The following is a 7,937-nucleotide window of genomic DNA, read 5'->3' on the forward strand; positions in this document are numbered from 1 at the left end:
AAAATCATCAGGTGTACGTATCTTTCTGGTACAATAGTGTATATTAGCCTTAGAATTATAATTTTTCACTTTCCATTTTTTGCTCTGTTTCAAAGATAAAACCGAACTACCTTTAATATTTTCCCAGTAAAAAGGCTTTTGTTTTCTATGAGTTTTTGACTATGCAGGTTTTTTGAGACCTTTTTTTCAAGTGGTTTAATTTTTCTGTTTTTATCATTTGAATCTCTGTTGTTAATTTTCTCTCGCGACAGGAACCATAAAAAAAGCTCTCAAACAGTGTTTCCAAGGAACAAGTGTTTTAGAAAACGGTGTGTTGGTGACATTCTCTCAGCCTACTGGATTAGATTGTCCACAAAGTATTGCAAAAATTATTCTTGGAAGATACACATATTTTTGAAAATCTGAGTGAATTGAAATTTCGAGATTCAAACTCTGAAATTAAAGCATCGGTTGTAATTCGTTTTTTGTGCTCAACGTAATGTAAGTTTGTATAAAGTGTTCTTTTTGCATTTTGATTAGTGTACCGGGCAGGGTTGAGGTAAGTGGCGTTTTGAAACAAAGCCTGAGGCCAATCAAAGGGGAAAGAAAAAAATCGTTTTCTAAATGCCGTAGTGAACATGTCAAATTAAGCAAATGGGAGTGAATTACGAAAACTACTTTAATCGGCAACAAAACAGAATAGATCCAAAAATTGAATAAAAAGCCCTGTGAAAAAGTAAATTAAACAGCGCAAAGTGACAACTAGTTAGTCGTGCCTTGATATAAAAGCTCTTTCCAATACTTGTACTCTTCTTTCAGTACTACGCCTCTTAGAAGACGGCAAAGTTATTAGACTAACTTTAGAGCTATATACTATTTCATTAGAGTTCTGGGATTTTTTCCGTTTGTGTCCCCCCAGTACGTTATGCACCACAGTAACAGAGCACGTGTCATTACACAGTAAATCATTATGTAAAAAAATAGCACGTGCGTTTGGGTGTTTAAATAGTATGCACCCACTAAGATGGGTGGGGGGCACAAACGGAAAAGATCCGAGCACTGCTAAACCTTTTAAATAGGTGGTCTATAGATTATATAGATGATTATTGAGCCCCCATGCTTCTTCGATTGCCCAAAAGCTACGCTGTTTGTCTCGGAGCTGAATAAGATCATACTTCTTGTGCTGTTTGACTAAAAGATTCTAAACATTTTCTTCTTAAATTTTGGATTTGTTATATCAAGAGCGCACAATTTCTTTTACAGCTGCAGAAAACTGCTAATTTGAACTCTTTCCCTCAAAAATTGTTGTTTTTGCATCAATTTTTTTCTAGACTTTTTTCTAAAACTTTTTTCTTCGTTCATCCCTGATCAATATTTTCATTTTTAATGCATTCAGGGCTACTTAATAATTGCATGAAACGTCAGCCATCCCTCACATAAAGATCTAGCAAGATCGTAGATAGCTACCCATAGATAGCCTTCATAAGTAATATCATAGTCAGAATATCTTAGATTATCGTGATATCTTAGTCAAAATAATAATGTGACCAGAGCAACGTTTCATATCGATTTTCAGTGGAACAGCGTTTTATATATCACAACAGTCTATTTTTCCTCGCAATGTAAAACACCGATGTAAAGATTTTCACATTTCTATAACGAGTCGACTTAGATGCGTACACAAACACAAATAAGTAAACGTATTGAAATGCTATATAAAACTATGCATCAGTTCTATTTTGCTGACTTGTGGTCACCAAACACTGGAACTCTAAAGAAACCATTGACTTTGCTCAAATTTTTTTTTTCTTGCCAAATCTTAAAAAAACCATTCAAACTCGACCTTTCGCGCAAAGTGAACATTACTCAGCAAATAGCAGCTCTCTTTGTTCAAGGAAAAGTTCAGGTGAACAAAAAGATTTGGAGACGGAGAAAAAATGAAGCAGTAGTGTTGTAAAAGACATTGATAAAGTCCCATTAATGAATGCATGAGAAAGATCTTCCTTTTAAAAACCTAAGTCCCCGAGTTTAAGAATAGTTGTGAGAAAACCTTTGACTCGCAGCTAGAGGATAGTGTTTGGAAAGCTATTTGATTATCACAGAAAACGCTCAGCTGTTTCGTCTCCTCCTAAATATGGCTGCAACAATTTTAAGGGTTCCGATAATGAGCGGTGATAATCATGCTCTAGTGTTACAAGGTAAACTAAAGAGCTTATTTATTCCCGATCACAGCTGAAATAATGCGCTGAAATGTGTTGAAATGCGCTGGAACTTTGTAAGAAATTCGCTCATTTTTCAAAAGGTTCAGCGCAAAAATCTTACATAATAATGCGCTGAAATGAGCTAACACATTATAACAATTGCGCTGAATTTTCAGCGCAATTCTTACTAAGTTTCAGCGCATTTCAGCACATTTCAACGCACTATTATGTAAGGTTTTTGTGCTGAACTTTTTGAAAAATTAGCGCATTTCAGCGCACTTATATAAATTTTGGAAAATTTCTCGACTCGAGAGTACATGACCATGGAGATCAGTAGACAATATTCCACTTCAAACAAATTTTCCGCTCTTTTGCAAAAACAAGTTTGGCTCAAAAATAATATTTACCTTAAATACACGTTTATTTATTTTCGCAACAGTGCTCTGATAATAACAATCAATGCGAATTTTAACTATAACTACTAATATTATTGAATTCATTTCACTAACTAGAGGAAGCACCAATTTTAACTAGGGTTAAGTTATCGTTTGTAATTAAAGCACAAAACAACCTTGGTGAGAATAAACAACTTTCGTGTGACACAAATGAGTTTTCAATTTCTTCAAGAAATATTCCTTTTCCTCTCTCAGTATTTGTAAGTTTTGCTGCTGGATTCCTGGAGCTACTTCTTCGGCTATAAATTACCTGAACTTCGAAATGGAGAGAACTCTTTCAGCTGTTTTCGTCCATGAGGTCGATTCTGAAACAAAGAAAACTTTTTTTGATAATTTTCCGCGACGATTCCAGCTAATTTTTCGGCAACATTTGATCTTAATTGCTTGCAGCCATACCTAAATTTTGTGCGATCGGTATCGTGGATAAACAATTTAACAATAGCCTGAAAATAAAAGGCCTTAGTCCCGAAATGTTAGTTTTTTACATTTGAAAAAAAAAATCGTCCGTCTGTTCAATTTTAGGCAAAGAAAAACGAAATTCCTTAAATTTCTTCCTTGATATGCTCGGTTCCTAAACTTAGAACTTTTTCGGCAGGCTCTTTTTCCGAAAAAAAAAGAAATTGTTTGAGCTCTTGCTTTTAAATACAAGATATTGTTGGTGTAATTGGTTTGAAACGCCAGATACGGTATGTACTACAACAAATGTTGAAAAAAACAAACTTCTACACATTTCTGCTATTGGCCAATTATCAATTGAGTATAGTTTTTTTACTTGCTTTTGTGTTTCCCTCCTATATTTTTGCATTCTGCAATCAGAACCGGCAGTGTTGGAGAAACTGAAGTAAATTGTAGGAGTACTTGCGAAACAGCGTAAAAACTTGACTTGTGAATCACTCGGAAAAACATAAACTGACTAACGTCGGATCAATTGCTTTCAAAGGGCAGGCGGGGCAATTTAGTTTACAGGGTGTGTGGCTCAAAAATGTGTCATGGATGCAAGAATGACTCCACAGGCTTGAAATCATGGACCTCCAGGTTGGCTGTCTAATATCTTAACCTCTCAACTAATGATCTTGATTTCCTTTCGCTCAAAACCGTTTTTATGAACGATCTCGCTTTCAAAAAAAGAGCATATTCTATCACTCGAATATGAAGTATTTTATTGTGAAAAAATCACTGAAGAAGTCAAAGAATGTTCTAGAACAAAAGCGCAAAAACAGTCAAGCGAAAATGTTCAACTAAAAAAGACCAACATTTTCACAATTGTTGCTTCAAATTCCGCTTAAAAAAGCTATCAATTAAAAGATGATTATTCGGCAAAAGGATAGAACGCCAGCCAGTTTTTTATATGACTTCAGAATTATTCCCCAACAAAATTCCTTTGTTTTTATAAAATTTAGATTTTTGGTGAACTATCGGTTTAAAGCTCACCAACTTCTCTAACCTTTTCATTTCAAACAAGGCGGTTATACCTTTTAGTTGGAAATAGACAGTACACAAATTCCATAGGTTTAAAATACAGAGAAACCAAACTTTTCAAAGCTGATTATACCGACTATTTTTAAAAATTCAAACCAAACATACAGAGAATTTATTTCGTTTTTTGTCCATTTTGTTCGGTTTTCCCTACTAGAAGCGTGAAATTTCAAAGACTTATTTTGAAGGATTTTGGGAACCAGGTCAAATCCTGGCCATTAAAATTTAACATGTAAATTCTGAAAAATTTTATTGAATTCTGAAAATTTATTGATTTTACGATGATACCTTAGAAATATTTATGTTCATCAGTTAAATTATTGGGCAGAAAAAAGGCTGAGACTTCTCTGAAAAATTAAGCTTCTTCCTCTCAGGAACAAGAATTTTGATTTCATGAGCTTGTGTGTGTGTGAACCAATCAACACGCGTTTTCCATTTTTGAATGGTCTAAGTAGCCTTTAGAGCTGGCAATAATTATGATACTGCGTACATACCATCATAGAAAGATCAATTATAGATTACCGTAATTACCTTATATATGCTCAACAATACTATGATATATAACTACTCGTTATATAGCAGTCAAAATCAGTAAGGAGGCAGAGAAATCTAAGACAATTTGAATTGTTAAATTGTCTCTGACCTTTGATTAAACTATTTCAACCTGTCCTTGAGTGACTATGAGAGTGAACGAATAAATTCTGCATTGTTAACGGTTTTTGTTTCATATAGCCTTGTAAGCGGTAATAATAGCCCTAACATAACACTATAACGGTGTAAAAAAATATTAAATATATATGGTCATACTCTATGGGGGAGATGAGGAGTGGGGGGGGGGGGGGGGGGGGGTAGATGAAAACAATTCCTGTAGGTGCACCCTACCTGTCTTTGATGTGTGTTATAAGAGACACAAGTCCTCTATTCTCCATGAGCATGTCTCTGAATGTACTATCAGCCAGAGACTGGCTAGTGAACATGATTGGAGCCAGGAGTCCAAACACCTGTGCGTCCACACTGCTGGGTCTGTCTCCGAAGAAGTAGCTTCTGTCTGTGTAGAAAGACTCAACCAGGTGTAGACACAGAGAGGCTTGATTGCGAAGCTAGGAAAAAAATAAAAATTATTTCACGTGAATGAGAAGCAACAAGAGTTTTTAACAATATCACAATTTTTTGATAATTTTACAAATTTCTGATAATAAGAATTAAATCAAAAATGGATTAACTCAAAACCCGGTTCGACAAAATTAAGTTTATACACCAGCCTCGGATATGATTTTACGATCAAAACACTTTTTACTTTAATAATAATAATGATAATAATAATTTTGTTTCTGTGTCATCACAGCGGAGCAGCATTATGCTTTTAGTGTGCAGAGCATTCACAATAACCTGTTCTTGGCTGTCCTTGTCTATTATAAAGGATGAATGTAAACTTACTCTGTCGTACGTCTCTTCTGTGGAATCCATTCCGAGGGATGACAAGATCTTGGCCTGGAATAAACATTGAACAATTTACTGGTTATCGAGTTGAAAAAGTTTATTTTTGGAAAGAAACAGAAAATGAGCGAAATGCTGATAAATTTCCGCTCATAACCTTCAAATTTTTTGAGCGGAAGAAGCACCGGAAATCATAATCATTGAGCGAAATCACATACCACATATTTCGCTCTTTCATTTAGAATGCTGCTTCAAAGGCTTTCTCTTTATTAATTATAGGTTAAGTGACTCTGCTTAAATTCACTGAGAACTTCTGGCGTTTATTGAGAACCACAAAGTCGTTCGAGATGCTCGGCCAGAATTTCGAAGTGATTATGCAGAGTCACGTGATCTTGCTTAAAACATGAAACGTAGACGTTTCAAAACGCAGAAAGTCTGCAGTGCAAGAAGTTAAAATGCCAGAAGTTCCTACTTAGCAAGAAGTTGATTTCCGCTGAATTTCGTTATTTTAAAACGTGCGTTTCGTGCTTAAAAGCATGGTTAGGTAACTCTACAAAAGTCACTTCGAAATTCTGACTTGATATCTCGAACCGATTCGCAGTTCTCGATAAACGCCAGAAGTTCACGTAATCATTGCATAAAACACGAAACGTGCACGTTTTAAAAAGCCGAAAGTTCAGGAAGTTAAACTTCCGGCTAAGTATCAAAATAACTGTTGGCATTTTAAAATGTGCTCATGAAGTTTTAAAGGTTTATCTGCTCATTTCAATAATTTCTTATTTTTTTCCTCCTCATTCTGCGCATGCCTCGAGTTTTACAATCTGACGCTGGCCGTTCACTCTAAGTTAAATTTTCTGCAAGTTTATTTGTTTTTTTTTTGGAAAGCAGGAACCACCTGAGCAGACTGGCATCTATTTCAAAGTAATCAGTGCCCCAAAATCCGCCAATCTTCAATTTCAGTTCAGTGCTGTTAATGAAAAAACTGTTTTTCATTTTCGGTTTATATAGATGTTTCTCAGTTTTAACCTAAAATTTAAGTTAATTGTTGACAATTAAAAAAACTTTTCAACTTGAAAAAAAAGCTTCTGACAGGATTGAACAGAACAGCATATTAGAATATCGTCTGCTACGCACATTGCATCTGCTAGGTACAGACGAACGATTTTAAAATTTGACATTTTTTCTCGCTATGAGCAAACAGATTGCTGTACCAATGTAATCTATAGTTTTTTCCCTAATCAAATGACCCATATAATTAAACGCAAATTGCGTGGGTCTCTGTTTCAAAGGTGTGTATATATTAAAAGTTTAATAACTCTTTGTTGCTTCTAGGGTTATCACTAAGCCAATTGAAAATGTGAATAAGTAAATAGGGGAGCCATTTAGTTCACGGAGAACACCAAAAAAGAAGAATGTAAAAGTAAATCAAAAACTGGATTTAATATTTTGCATAAATGGGAAACAAACTTCTAATAAATGCTTAAAATTTCAATCGAGAGCAATCAAGCTCACAACAGAGCTAAAAAAGAATTCCCACGTTAACTCAGAAGCTATAATAGATCCAAAATATAGTTAATTAGGTGACTGCTATTATTTTCTTTTTGCTTGTTAGTTTAAACTAATTAACTAATTTTTTCAATTACTATTATTTGATTCAGATCACGTAGATCAAAAGAATGGATTTTTATTCTGTGATCAATTGGCATGAATCCCAAACAATTTATTCTTAGAGAATTGAAAAGAATGAAATCATGTTCGTCTGTTTCCATTATAATAGAATAAATTGGATTTTAAAAGGCAAATTTGTCTAAAGTATCTGCCTTAAATCTCATTTCTAGCCAACGTTTCTCTCAACAAATTTCAATTTCATTGAATTTTTTTTTGCTTTTTTGCTTATAATTGTGAGTGGAAGAAATAAATTCGTTTCAGCGTAATTAACCGTCAGATAATCAGTTTATGGTCAAACCGTCCGGTAAACTGTAACGTAAGCTAAAATAAACTGCGATTTCGTTTTTCTTATCAAAATTTAAATTGCTGTTCAGTTCAGACACATTTTTTGCTATGCCTTCTGATCACTGATCAGTGAGATTATCATACATTATCCGACTCCCCTTTTCCCACTGAGATCAAGTACTGGCATTACATAATACATTATTCACGGGTTTGGTTTTATCGGTACGAAGTCACTTTCATGCGAAGAAGAAGTTCTATTCTGACATAACGGCCAAGTAGGTGTGTTGGAATTATTTTTAAAAAAAGCCAAAAAAAAAGCTTTAATAGCAAGCTAATAAACGACGATTTATTTTCTGTCGTGGCAGTTTTTGTTTTGAAAGAGCAAATTTTGTTCTATCTTTTGTATTGAGAGAGTACTCTGTCGTCAAGACAACAT

This window comes from Convolutriloba macropyga, chromosome 15 (genome assembly GCF_964194025.1).
Source record: "Convolutriloba macropyga chromosome 15, txConMacr16.3, whole genome shotgun sequence".
NCBI lineage: Eukaryota > Metazoa > Xenacoelomorpha > Acoela > Convolutidae > Convolutriloba > Convolutriloba macropyga.